Source organism: Rana temporaria, chromosome 7 (genome assembly GCF_905171775.1).
Source record: "Rana temporaria chromosome 7, aRanTem1.1, whole genome shotgun sequence".
Lineage (NCBI taxonomy): Eukaryota > Metazoa > Chordata > Amphibia > Anura > Ranidae > Rana > Rana temporaria.
The window spans coordinates 136,220,240-136,235,669 of record NC_053495.1 but is presented as its reverse complement, the minus strand read 5'-3'; the positions used below and the strand labels follow the sequence as shown (position 1 = coordinate 136,235,669).

At 46.7% G+C, this 15,430-nt stretch overlaps 1 protein-coding gene across 1 annotated transcript in view; it reads right to left on the bottom strand.

Annotated features, from left to right (window-relative positions):
- Positions 1 to 14,366, bottom strand: part of ARHGAP29 (Rho GTPase activating protein 29) — a 211,479-nt gene extending 197,113 nt beyond the window's left edge. Inside the window, exon 1 of the mRNA XM_040359991.1 lies at positions 14,215 to 14,366. The gene's annotated coding sequence lies outside the window, so the exon portion shown is untranslated. The remainder of the gene's footprint in view (positions 1 to 14,214) is intronic.
- Positions 14,367 to 15,430: the final 1,064 nt, after the last annotated feature.

Sequence of the window (15,430 nt, the reverse complement as noted above, 5' to 3'; positions counted from 1 at the left end):
AATGAAACAATAACCACATACACGAATGTGGGAGCTGATCTGTGGGTACCGTGGACTCTATGTTCGCCAGCACCCGCCAATCATCCAGCATAGAGGCAAAACGGCGGTCTGCCTATGTAAACAAGGCAGATCGCCATTCTGACAGAAGGGAAGGCATGGATCCTGTGTCTCTGCAACGTAGAGTCGAGGATCCAGCTCCCCCCCCCCTAGTAAAAGCAGCTCCCACTGTACACTAAAACACTGGCTAGGCACACAGTTAACCCTTTGATGGCCCCCGTTAACCCTTTCACAGCCTTTGTCATTAATACAGTGAAAGTGCTTATTTTTTTTAGCACTGATCACTGTATTCGTGTCACTGGTCCCCAAATAGTGTCAAAGTGTTAGTGTCCAACTGTCTGCCACAGTATCGCAGTCCCGCTATAATTTGCATTACCAGTAAAAGAATAAAATTGAAATAAAATAAAATAAAATATCCCATCGTTTGTAGATGCTATAACGTGTGTGCAATCAATATACACCAATGCCGCGGACACACGATCGGTCAAACCGATGAAAACGGTCTGATGGACAGTTTTCATCGTCCCAAACCGATCGTGTGTGGGCCCCAACGGTTATTTATCCATAGGTTTAAAAAAAGCTAGGCACGACCATTGGTTAAAAATCCATGCATGCTCAGAATCAAGTCGACGCACTGAACTTTTCAGCACGTTGTTGTGTTTTACGTCACTGCGTTCTGACACAACATTTTCTGTCTATAATGCAGGGCTCGGCAAACCCCAGGCGCCAGGTCGCATTTGCGACTAGAATTAGCAACCTGGCGCATCTTGTCTCCATGCACAGCAACTTCACCCCCCCCCCCCCCCCCACACGCTTTTAACTTTTTTAGCTGGCTCCTAGATTCCAAGCAAATATGTCAAGCCCTGCTATAATGACATCTTACAATAACAGAACAGCACACAATAAGCTAAAGAATGTCCTTTAAGCATGATCTGATATTACCCGTCATGGTCTTGTGTATATTTTACACATTGATTTTGTTTTCACTAGACATTTATAATGCGATTGTTCATACGAATGTGTGTGAAAAGCGAAGAATCATCTGTAGGTTTAGAAAGCACTGTCGTTTGCCCTAAAGAGCTTAATAAACCAAAATCTAGATCCATTACAAGAAGTAACTCCAGAATACTAGGATGACCTGCGGCACAACAGATGTGTCAGTAGCCATACTCCTAATAAAGATTACACATGATCCTCAAACACCCACAGGGGACGGCTCCATCAGCTCCCAGAGACCATTCACACCGTCTGGATTCTTCACTTCAGACGATTTATCACTCCCCCTCAATCACCTTGTCTCTGATTTATATGTATAGAACTAACCAGACAGCAGTGCAGTGATCTCAGATCGTATGTATACAGTACAGTATGCATGTATACATGTATCCCAGAGATAAGACCATACATGAGATAAGATCGGACATACATGGGTCAAAATTTGACCGATTCAGAAGGGACTGGCTGAATTTCAATCCATGTATGGGTAGACTGGTGGTAATGAAGTCAATCTGTACAACCAGCCTGTTGGGTTTTCCTTGAACGATCAGTGTCGCCATTAATGGATTGGCCAGCCTAAATGAGTCCATGCAATCCCCATTGACAGACAGATATCTCCCAGAAACAAGTAGAAAGAGCAGCCCACCCAAATGCTAAACAGTATCCCCAAATGCAACCTGCCATCAAATACTGGGGGGAAAATGGTGATTGAACACAGTGCAAAACCATTGGCCCCTTTCACATGGGCACCTTGGTGGAATTTCTTAGTTGATCCCCGGTGAGCAGGCGGATGACAGGTCCATCTCCGCTCACTGTGCAGACACTGTCCCTCTCTCCTCTATGGGGAAATTGGGCGAACTGAAAAAGGCCCACCTGTCCTTTTTCATCCGATCCCCCAGGTGGATGTAAAATAGGACCACCATCTGTCCGGATTTTGCGGGCAGGATCTGATAGTGCCAGGATATCAGCGTACATGTCACCGCTGGCATCTGCCGCTTCATAAGAACGAATTGAGTGTCTCATCAGGTCCCCCTGAAAAAAACAAGTGGACCTAAATCGGAAAGCCCATGTTAAAATATCCCATAGTGCCATCCATCGCAGATCCGCAACCGACTCCTCAGTACACTCCGCATTTAGGCAGCTTGCTTATTTCAATATGCTGCTCTATATGAGACAAACTCTTCAAGTTCAAGTATCTTGCGTTTTTCATGGTTTTTTTAACCATACATTTTGCTGCATTTGCCATGCATTTTCACACGCAAACCTGCAATTCTTCCTTGTCGAGTTTGGGGCAACATTAACAAAGAATGGCACCACAAGCCCAACACTTTTATTTCCGTGAACACACAAAAACATGCAATTTTGTGCGCATTCATTCACTACACAAGTGTGAGTATAATCATAGGGACCCTGCCCAGGACAAAAGGAGCCATGGAGTGGTAGTACTATGCTTGCCCACTACTTCAGGCAGGCAGCTTTAGCACAAAGCAGGTGCCAATCCAACCTTAAAATTACAATTAAATGGCGAAAAATAAAAAGAATAAAAATCAGGAACAAAATTCCATTTGGAAAGTCCACAAGTGAAATAAGTTACCTCTAATGAAGAGTATGCCAAGATCACAGCACTGCTAGTTACTACAGAAATGATAGTTTAATTCATCCCCGATATTACAGCTTCCAGTCCTCTGCCACTGGGACTAAGGCTAGGGTCACACCTCTGTGTTTTTTGGTGCTTTTTGCAGAAACACACTACAGTTCATTTACATGTTTTCCTACGGGACACGTTCACATCCATGATTTTTTTTCAGCTGCTGCGTATTTGGAAAGGGCAAGGACTTTTTAACGCAAAACTGTGCTATTTTTTTTTGGTTCAATATACTTCAATGGAGGAGCTGCAGAAAAGCATGTAATGTGTTTTTGCAGCAATTTGTGTTTTGTAATCTGCCCAACAACAAATTGGCCCAAAATGTTTTAAAAATGCACATATTTTTTTTTTTTAAAGGCTATTATCCGATTAATCGAAACAATAATTGGGCAACTAATTGATTATGAAAATAACGAATTAAAAAATTTGAAATTTTTTTTTTTTTGTTTTGTTTTTTTGAATCATATTTACCTAGGTGGATGCAGCATCACTGATGCTGTAGCTGTCCCCTGTGGCTTTAACACCGAGAACCGAGTGATCAAAGACTAAGGCCCCTTTCACATTGAGGAGTTTTTCAGGCGGGACAGCACTAAAAATAGCGCTGCTATCCCGCCTGAAAAACTCCTTTACTGCAGACTCAATGTGAAAGCCAGAGGGCTTTCACACTGAGGCGATGCGCTGGCGGGAGATAAAAAAATCTCCTGTCAGCAGCATCTTTGGAGCGGTGAGAGGAGCGGCGTGTATACCGCTCCTTATAATTGAAAACAATGGGAAACCGCGGCAATACCGCTCGCAATGCGCCTCTATAGAGGCGCATTGCGGGCGGTATTAATCCTTTATCGGCCGCTAGCGGGGGTTAATACCGCACCGCTAGCGGCCGATTCCCACGGCAATCTCGGCGGTATAGCGCCACTATTTTTAGCGGCGATATACCGCGGCTACGAGTTCAATGTGAAAGGGGCCTAACTGATTGCTCGGTTCTCATTGAGCAGAGAGCTGATGGCTGTCTGGGGGTGGGAGCAGCTGGCTCAGGCTCTCTGAGAGGCCGATTTGAGTGCCATCAGGAAAGACAGTCATAATGTATTAGTATGCAGTACATATTTATAATATAAAAAAAAAAAAAACGCACACACACACACACAGGTGTACCCATGCTTTTTTTTTGCGATTAACCCACGATTTCACATAGACTCTCTAGAAGATTGCCTGTTTTTGGTGCATTTTCTGAAAGTTCACCAAAGATGCAGAAGGATTGCATAAAAAAAAACCATGATCTAATAGAAAGTCTATAAGAAACTGCGGATTAACTGGACACACCTGCACTGTGACCAAACTGCAAACCAGTACTATGAAACCAGCCTTAGTTAAAATCTGAATGTCCTCTGACCCCCCCAAATACCACCACAGCCATAATCTTCCGGTGCTGCAGGAATTTATAAGATTGGCTAAACTGTCACAAGCACTCGTCTACTATGGCTCCCCTCCTCCATTCATAGAAGATGTACTATAAGCTTCCATCAATAATCCTCTATGTAGGATGGGAGGATGTATGAAAGGTATGCCACTTCCATTCATTGTTTTTCTTTGATGGAAGCTATAGTATGGTATGAATGGAATAGGGGGGCGGAAAGGGCAGACATAGTTGGCATTCTTGACAAGTGCCAGTGACAGGTCCAGCTGAATGTATTAACTCCGGCAGCACTGAAACATTATGGCTGCAGAGCAATGGGGGGACTTAAGATCTAAAGTAGAAGAGCAGCCCCTTCTACAGTTTACTAACGGGCTGTACACATGGGCCGCATATCAGTTCAAATTAAACCAGCTGACATTTGGCCCGTGTGTACAGCAGCCCGTCTGACAGAAATCGGCTGAACGTCCGGCTTCTGTTGAAGCGCATGACCCAAAAAAGGTCTGCCAATGGCTGACAGCACTCACTGCTGTGTCCTAGTGGTGGTGGGTGGCGGTGGGGTTTTTTGGGGTGAGGGCGCAGATCTCCTGTCAGAATACAATAGTGCAGCAGGAAGATTACTGTACCAACATCCGATAGTTATTACGGGATCTCCTCCCGAGCTCCCTAGTTGGGTTGACGGAAAAAAAATAAAAAAATAATATGTGTACTAGGCTTTAGGCTTGTGTTAAAGCTTTAAGAACTGAATTTAATATATTTATTTCTATACATTCGTTTTGTTTGTTATTTTATTTCGCCGGCCACCTTATAATTCACACTGTTACACCTCCAAGAATATAAAAACGCATCTAATAGAAGGAGGAAGATTATCCCATTGTTGTGATGTGAATTTCATACATAATACCATCAGAAATTCTGCAGACAGAGGATTATGATGCCATTGTAGTCTCATACATAGTCTATCACTGGGGTTTCCACCTGACAAAAAACACAAATCAGCAAGAGGGTGGGAAATGTCCAAAGATGGGGAGAAATGAACGCATTACAGCGACTGCGAAGCCTCCTTCATATGGACAGCCTGTTGCTTCACGTGTTTTCTAACCCCTGATAAATGGAGAGGGGTGAGCTGTACATATTGCAGCAAGACTTGAAAGGATATTACGCAGCAGATGCAATACGAAATCGCTATACAGTGGAGAACAGAAACCGAGATAAAAATAAGCAAATGACTCAAAAAATCCTTAATTATTAACAGACACCACCAATAGAACAACAATCCTAAAGCAAACATAGCAAACGCTACTCAACGTTCTGACATTGCAAATGCAACACAGTATACTATTAATACAAGAAAAAAGAGAACAGCTGTCAATAAATGAACAATAAAACAAAAAATAAATAATAAACAGCCTATTCAAAACAACTTAAATGAAACAAGTCACCGTAAATATACCAAAACTCTGGATTTAAAGGGCACTGTAGTGCATTTCTTTCTTGGACATATAAATGTATAACAGATCAAATTGTAAAATTATACACATTACTTTAACCTATAGGTAAGGCTATAATAAGGCTTACCTATAGGTAGTGTAAATATCTCTTGAACAGGCACTTTGCCGTTCCTTCCGAGCCCTGCGCCGTAAACAGCGGCTGACATTATTGCGGCTCCAGCCAGTCACAGAGCCGGAGTCCGCAAATCCTGAAGCAAAATGGGTGAAGATGGGAGCCCGCTGCAGCTCTGAGATCTCGTGCAGGATGGCTTCGTTTTAAGGAACATTTTACATAATGTGCTGGTATGTGATGCATACCAGCACATTACACCTTCACTTTACAGGGTGGTTAAAAAAAAAAAAAAAAAAAGTCCAGTGGCTAAAGCAGAGGTCCACAAAAAAAAATAATTGCACCCACTTCCGCAGGAGTCACGCTTCTCCCCCCCCCCCCCTGCTGTCTTCTGGGAAAAACACAGGTCCCAGCAGACAACGGGGACCAGTGAGGACGCGCAGCGCGACTCGTGCATGCGCAGTAGGGAACCGGGAAGTGAAGCCACAACGCTTCACTTCCTGATTCCCTCACAGAGGATGGCAGTGGGGGCAGCCGAGAGATGAGCAATTTCAAAGCACTGAGGTGTGAATGACAAATTGCAGAACACACATTTGAGATGCCATTCATGGCACCTAAAATCGCAGCGCGGTTCTGCCCCAATATAAACCGCAGCAACCCACATCCTATGAAGCACGTCAACAAAGCAAGCAAATCTGCAGACAAAAATACCCAAAAAATATAAATATAAAAACCAACAAAATCGGCTTTTGCTGCAATCTTTACCTTAAAGCTAGAGATCCCCCTGCAGTGCTTTTTGTGCCACTTGCCATCTTCCATCACTCTTCTGTGTCGCTATGCATGGAATAGACTTCCAGCAGAGGTAGTGAGTAAGTCGACAGTAAGCAGATTCAATCATCCCTGGGACTAGCATAGATCTATACTCAGACAAAAAAGTGGCAGACCTCTTGGTCTTTTTTTTTTTGCCGTCACTCTTCTGTGTTTCTATGAGGGCCAGCATGATTCAACCCACTTTCTCTAAGCCCAGGTCATCCTGGACAGGGACAGGAGAAGCAGTCCAGTGACAAGCTCATCCCTCTGTCACTCTGCTTTCTCCTTCTATCAGCATGCTTCTTTTATTTCATCAGCACAAGAACTCATTGGTTCCTTGTGCTGCTTCTTCCACTCACACTACAAGCTCTGCAAGCAGCCAATATCAGGTCAAGTTCAGCTTTAGCATGTTTCAGAAATGAAGGAAGCCAAAAGCACTTGAAAAAATATGTGAATCCAAAAATGCTAGGAAATTGTTACAAGGTCAATACCAATCTCCTGATCCACATACCTTGCCCCTCTACCATGTAACCTAGTGAAAGGCACCATAGCATCTCAGAATACATTTCATATTCTGCAGCATTAGAATCTGCCTTCTAACACCTTGTCAGCCACTATAAGAGCCTTGAACTTTTCAATCTGCACCCTAACACTAAGTCTATTACTGCTTTGATGCCCCCTTATATCCCATCAGACATAGCTCCGGTGACCCCCTATATCCCATCAGACATAGCTCCAGTGACCCTCTATATCCCATCAGACATAGCTCCGGTGACCCCCTATATCCCATCAGACATAGCTCCGATGACCCCCTATATCCCATCAGACATAGCTCCAGTGACCCTCTATATCCCGTCAGACATAGCTCCGGTGACCCCCTATATCCCATCAGACATAGCTCCAGTGACCCTCTATATCCCATCAGACATAGTTGTAGTGACCCTCTATATCCCATCAGACATAGCTCCAGTGACCCTCTATATCCCATCAGACATAGCTCCGGTGACCCCCTATATCCCATCAGACATAGCTCCGATGACCCCCTATATCCCGTCAGACATAGCTCCAGTGACCCTCTATATCCCATCAGACATAGTTGTAGTGACCCTCTATATCCCATCAGACATAGCTCCAGTGATCCCCTATATCCAGCCAGACATAGCTCCGATGACCCCTTATATCCCATCAGACATAGCTCCGGTGACCCCCTATATCCCATCAGACATAGCTCCAGTGACCCTCTATATCCCATCAGACATAGTTGTAGTGACCCTCTATATCCCATCAGACATAGCTCCAGTGACCCTCTATATCCCATCAGACATAGCTCCGGTGACCCCCTATATCCCATCAGACATAGCTCCGATGACCCCCTATATCCCGTCAGACATAGCTCCAGTGACCCTCTATATCCCATCAGACATAGTTGTAGTGACCCTCTATATCCCATCAGACATAGCTCCAGTGATCCCCTATATCCAGCCAGACATAGCTCCGATGACCCCTTATATCCCATCAGACATAGCTCCGATGACCCCTTATATCCCATCAGACATAGCTCCGGTGACCCCCTATATCCCATCAGACATAGCTCCAGTGACCCTCTATATCCCATCAGACATAGCTCCGATGACCCCCTATATCCCATCAGACATAGCTCCAGTGATCCCCTATATCCCATCAGACATAGCTCCGGTGACCTCCTATATCCCATCAGACATAGTTCCAGTGACCCTCTATATCCCATCAGACATAGTTCCAGTGACCCTCTATATCCCGTCAGACATAGCTCCGGTGATCCCCTATATCCCATCAGACATAGCTCCGGTGACCCCCTATATCCCTCAGACATAGCTCCGGTGACCCCCTATATCCCATCAGACATAGCTGCGGTGACCCCCTATATCCCATCAGACATAGCTCCAGTGATCCCCTATATCCCATCAGACATAGTTCCAGTGACCCTCTATATCCCATCAGACATAGTTCCAGTGACCCTCTATATCCCATCAGACATAGTTCCAGTGACCCTCTATATCCCGTCAGACATAGCTGCGGTGACCCCCTATATCCCATCAGACATAGCTCCGATGACCCCCTATATCCCATCAGACATAGCTGCGGTGACCCCCTATATCCCATCAGACATAGCTGCGGTGACCCCCTATATCCCATCAGACATAGCTGCGGTGACCCCCTATATCCCATCAGACATAGCTCCGGTGACCCCCTATATCCCTCAGACATAGCTCCGGTGACCCCCTATATCCCATCAGACATAGCTCGGATGACCCCCTATATCCAGCCAGACATAGCTCCGGTGACTCCTTATATCCCATGAGACCTAACTCCTTACCTACAGTAACCTCCATCAAACCAATACCACCAATTAAAACAACGATTTGGATAATCACACGGCATGTGTCAAAAAGCTCACAGTTGCAAGTAAAAGGTTTCCTTTTGCGCAAGTCATTTCTCCATTTAACAAGCCACATTGAGAAGTCAGCCAAGAAAAGAATTTCCATCCTATGGGTTACAGAGAATATTCAGTCTCAGACAACACCCGCACATCTCCTGCAGCCCCATATCTACCATCAGCCTAAACATAAAATCCCTGATCCGTGATTGGCTATTGTGAATTCCAGCAGATGATTGTTGTCAGATATAAGGTGTGAAAGTGCAGGTAAAGCCATAATGTTTTCATTCTTAAGGCAGGTACACAAAAGGGGGGGGGGGGGGGGAATTGTCCAGTTTTCCTCCATCCTTCACAGCAAGTCGAAACAGAGGTTGGAAATAACGTATATAAATTCTCGTAAAACAAAAGGTTTCTTTTGTGTTGTTTATCGTTTCTGATCATGCGCAGTCTTTTATATCCGATTTTTCTTGTATGAAAACAGTACACATTAAACCAAAATTGTTACTTCTGTTCACACACAAGAAACATTTTAGAATTTGTCCCTTCGGAAAATCTCAGATGTAAAAAGTTGTGTACTTACTATACTAAAATCGAGCGATCCCTCCAAAAAAAAAAAAAAAAAAAAAAAAACTCTTCTTTCAATTTTCTTATAGTGTGTGTGCTACTTTAGATTCATACAGATTATAAATGGGTTAGAACCCCTGTCGTGTTTTTACGTCTGTCTGGATCCCTGCTTGGGAGATTCACCCTCACCTTCAAACTTGGTGACCATTGTCAACAGTACAGAGACAGCAAATTCAAAAAAGGGAAAATCTGATGTGGTCACTTGTTCTGGTGACAATTTCCTAAAAGTGGATATTTTGTTGCCTTTTAGAGATCTCTACCCAAGCACTGTTGTGTCAGATAGAAAACAAAAGAATGCCCCCCCTCCCCACACACACACACACACACACACACACACACACACACACACACACACACACACACACAAATACACACAGTCTATATGGTATTTACCATTTCTTATTTTAACCAAAAATTCTAATATAGGTTTGGGCTTTACATACATTTTTAAAAAGCGAATCCTACATAACCTGTACGCCATTGCCCTTTCCTTCACATCAGCCGTCACTGCCAAACCCATTATACATTCCATTCATACAACCAGATCTTAGGTACCGACAACTGCTCACAAGACAAACTTTGAAAACTGTGTCGGATTCCAATATCTAAACAAGGACCACATCCATAGAAAATACATTCATATTAATAACCCTTTGCAGATTTGAATGGATCAATCGCTTGAGCCGCACACCTTGTAACCTGGTGGAACAGATACAATAACATACACAGTACGTGCCAAAGATTTGAAAAACTTTGCAAGTCCCAAGAAGTATCATGCTGGCACTTTTTCAACAGATGGAGGCACAATAATGTCAGCGCAGGTTCCATTTCTCCAGGTCATGGTACATCTAGTAGTAGTTGGCCACATTCAACCGGACCTGTCCTTTTATTTTAAAGATGTTTTGGAGCATCTTCAGCCCACATGTTCTTTAGTTCTCAGTGTCAGAGGGATTTTCCCAAAGAAGTAACTTGGGAAGATCTGACGCATTATGGGACAAGTCCAGCTGAACGTGACTGACTACTGCTAGAGGACCATTCCTTGCTCTTGGGGTACATACAGACTAGGTACCGACTACTAGGAGGACCATTCTCTGCTCTTGGGGTACATACAGATTATGTACAAACTACTACTAGAGGATCATGCCTGGCTCTTGGGGTACATACAGACTAGGTACCGACTACTACTGGAGGACCATTCCTTGCTCTTGGGGTACATACAGACTAGGTACCGACTACTAGGAGGACCATTCCTTGCTCTTGGGGTACATACAGGACTAGGTACTGACTACTACTATGAGGACCATTCTCTGTTCTTGGGGTTCATACAGTCTCAGTACAGCTACTACTAGGAGCACCATTCCTTGCTCTTGGTGTACATACAGTCTCAGTGCCAGCCACTACTAGATGACCATTCCTTGCTCTTGGGGTACAGTCTCAGTGCCAGCCACTACTAGATGACCATTCCTTGCTCTTGGGGTACAGTCTCAGTGCCAGCCACTACTAGATGACCATTCCTTGCTCTTGGGGTACAGTCTCAGTGCCAGCCACTACTAGATGACCATTCCTTGCTCTTGGGGTACAGTCTCAGTGCCAGCTACTACTAGAGGACCATTTCTTGCTCTTGGGGTACATACAGTCTCAGTACCAGCTACTACTAGAGGACCATTTCTTGCTCTTGGGGTACATACAGTCTCAGTACCAGATACTACTAGAGGACCAGTCCTTGCTCTTGGGGTACAGTCTCAGTGCCATCTACTACTAGAGGACCATTCCTTGCTCTTGGGGTACAGTCTCAGTGCCAGCTACTACTAGAGGACCATTCCTTGCTCTTGGGGTACAGTCTCAGTGCCAGCTACTACTAGAGGACAATTCCTTGCTCTTGGGGTACAGTCTCAGTGCCAGCTACTACTAGAGGACCATTCCTTGCTCTTGTGGTAGAGTCTCATTGCCAGCTACTGCTAGAGGACCATTCCTTGCTCTTGGGGTACAGTCTCAGTGCCAGCTACTACTAGAGGACCATTCCTTGCTCTTGGTGTAGTCTCAGTGCCAGCTACTACTAGAGGACCAGTCCTTGCTCTTGGGGTACATACAGTCTCAGTGCCAGCTACTACTAGACGACTATTCCTTGCTCTTGGGGTACAGTCTCAGTGCCAGCTACTACTAGAGGACCATTCCTTGCTCTTGGAGTACAGTCTCAGTGCCAGCTACTACTAGAGGACTATTCCTTGCTCTTGGGGTACAGTCTCAGTGCCAGCTACTACTAGAGGACCATTCCTTGCTCTTGGGGTACATTCTCAGTGTCAGCTACTACTAGAGGACCATTCCTTGCTCTTGGGGTACATACAGTCTCAGTGCCAGCTACTAGAGGACCATTCCTTGCTCTTGGGGTACATACAGTCTCAGTGTCAGCTACTACTAGAGGACCATTCCTTGCTCTTGGGGTTCATACAGTCTCAGTGCCAGCTACTACTAGAGGACCATTCCTTGCTCTTGGGGTTCATACAGTCTCAGTGCCAGCTTTTACTAGAGGACCATTCCTTGCTCTTGGGGTACATACAGTCTCAGTGCCAGCTACTACTAGAGGACCATTCCTTGCTCTTGGGGTACATACAGTCTCAGTGCCAGCTACTACTAGAGGACCATTCCTTGCTCTTGGGGTACATACAGTCTCAGTGCCAGCTACTACTAGAGGACCATTCCTTGCTCTTGGGGTACATACAGTCTCAGTGCCAGCTACTACTAGAGGACCATTCCTTGCTCTTGGGGTACATACAGTCTCAGTGCCAGCTACTACTAGAGGAACATTCCTTGCTCTTGGGGTACATACAGTCTCAGTGCCAGCTACTACTAGAGGGCCATTCCTTGCTCTTGGGGTACATACAGTTTCAGTGCCAGCTACTACTAGAGGACCATTCCTTGCTCTTGGGGTACAGTCTCAGTGCCAGCTACTACTAGAGGACCATTCCTTGCTCTTGGGGTACAGTCTCAGTGCCAGCTACTACTAGAGGACCATTCCTTGCTCTTGGGGTACAGTCTCAATGCCAGCTACTACTAGAGGACCATTCCTTGATCTTGGGGTACAGTCTCAGTGCCAGCTACTACTAGAGGACCATTCCTTGCTCTTGGTGTAGTCTCAGTGCCAGCTACTACTAGAGGACCAGTCCTTGCTCTTGGGGTACATACAGTCTCAGTGCCAGCTACTACTAGACGACTATTCCTTGCTCTTGGGGTACAGTCTCAGTGCCAGCTACTACTAGAGGACCATTCCTTGCTCTTGGAGTACAGTCTCAGTGCCAGCTACTACTAGAGGACTATTCCTTGCTCTTGGGGTACAGTCTCAGTGCCAGCTACTACTAGAGGACCATTCCTTGCTCTTGGGGTACATTCTCAGTGTCAGCTACTACTAGAGGACCATTCCTTGCTCTTGGGGTACATACAGTCTCAGTGCCAGCTACTAGAGGACCATTCCTTGCTCTTGGGGTACATACAGTCTCAGTGTCAGCTACTACTAGAGGACCATTCCTTGCTCTTGGGGTTCATACAGTCTCAGTGCCAGCTACTACTAGAGGACCATTCCTTGCTCTTGGGGTTCATACAGTCTCAGTGCCAGCTTTTACTAGAGGACCATTCCTTGCTCTTGGGGTACATACAGTCTCAGTGCCAGCTACTACTAGAGGACCATTCCTTGCTCTTGGGGTACATACAGTCTCAGTGCCAGCTACTACTAGAGGACCATTCCTTGCTCTTGGGGTACATACAGTCTCAGTGCCAGCTACTACTAGAGGACCATTCCTTGCTCTTGGGGTACATACAGTCTCAGTGCCAGCTACTACTAGAGGACCATTCCTTGCTCTTGGGGTACATACAGTCTCAGTGCCAGCTACTACTAGAGGGCCATTCCTTGCTCTTGGGGTACATACAGTTTCAGTGCCAGCTACTACTAGAGGACCATTCCTTGCTCTTGGGGTACAGTCTCAGTGCCAGCTACTACTAGAGGACCATTCCTTGCTCTTGGGGTACAGTCTCAGTGCCAGCTACTACTAGAGGACCATTCCTTGCTCTTGGGGTACAGTCTCAATGCCAGCTACTACTAGAGGACCATTCCTTGCTCTTGGGGTTCATACAGACTTGTTTTGGCCAACCTTCCATTGACTGCTCATGTGTAATCGTCACCCGGTGTGGTACAGCCAGTTGCCATACACAACCCAATGGAATCTGTAATGATGGGAAGTGTAGGACCTCCCTGAAGCACCATTGCCAGTGCCAGTTATCTGAGATTTGACACCTTTCCCTTATGACAGGTGTGGGTCCTTCTCTTTCCTATAGGAGGGCAGGGGTTCTTAAACCTCAGAATCCAAGGGACATAAAAGGACCAGTGACCATCCTGGGAGCCAACATGGCAAACCTGGCCACATCCACCACATAGAGACCCATCACAAACCAAGCTTGGGAGACATTGTTATAGAGAAGAGATGGCCAGGTGACTGGGGAGCTCCATGGAAGGTCCTCCAGACGTCACCTCCACCATCTATGGGACCAGAACACAACGTACCACTGTCACCAGTCACAGTCCAATAGAGGTAGGTTGGCTGGTCACACATCTGGGACATACTCCCCTCATGTCATCACCCAGGAGACCCTCACAGGGCCACAAAGTCAGCATGCAGAGTCCGCACACCCGAGAAATGCCGGCATTACCTAAAGAGCAGAGCTGCAGCATCCCTCCGAGGCCCCCGGTCCAGCCGCGCCGCTCTCAGCCCCCCGAAACTCCGGTAACGGTTCCAATAGAAGAGAATACACCAACCAGCCGATACTCTGCACCTCCTCTGCCTGACTGGCGCCGCTACTCCTCTCCGCTCCACACCGCCGCCTCACACACGCCCACATTCTCCACATGCCCGCCCTATCCTAGTCTACTGTGCGGACAGGCCCCACTAGCCACGCCTACTTCCAGGCAGGGTTAGTGTTACCAGTCACGCTCTCACAGGTCGGTGCCCGCCCCTCCGAAGTTCTCCAAACTTCAGTCTCCGCCTACATTCCGCAAGTGCCTTACAAACCAGGGAGCCACGCCTACCTCCCGTGTCACCACGCCTGCCTAGGCAGTAGGCAAGCGGTGCTGGTATGGCTGGGAGCAGGTGGTCGGAGGTCAGCAGGAGAGGAGAGCACTGACCTATGCTACAGTTTGGAGAACAGCGCACCGAGTTACACCACCGGGAGGAGAAGAGAGCACCGAGCTACTCCACGGGGAAGGGAGGAGAGCACCGAGCTACTCCACGGGGAAGGGAGGAGAGCACCGAGCTACACCACCGGGAGGAGAGGAGAGCACCGAGCTACTCCACGGGGAAGGGAGGAGAGCACCGAGCTACTCCACGGGGAAGGGAGGAGAGCACCGAGCTACACCACCGGGAGGAGAGGAGAGCACCGACCTATACTACAGGGAGGAGAGGAGTGCACCGAGCTACACCACCGTGAGGATAGGAGAGCACCGACCTATACTACAGGGAGGAGAGGAGTGCACCGACCTATACTACAGGCAGGAGAGGAGTGCACCGGACCAGTGGTGGCTGGTGCTCAAAATTTATGGGGAGCGCAAACAAACGCCGTCACTGTGCCCATCAAACGCCGTCACTGTGCCCATCAAACGCCACCAATTTGAAGCCCCCCCCCCGCCCGCCGTCTGCCCAGCCCTTACCCTGTTTCGGTAGGGCAGCGGGTGATGACGGTGAGCGGTGTCCTCCATGGACGTGTTCCTCCATGTCTTCTCCTGTCCTCTCCTATAGACGATTGAATGCCTGATAGGCGTCCAGTCACATTGTGCCTGTCGTTTCAGCCTATCAAGTGATGGGTAACAGACACAAGCACCTGATTGGTGGAGAGGCAGTTCAGTGTTAGGGAAGCGAATATTCATTTGCTT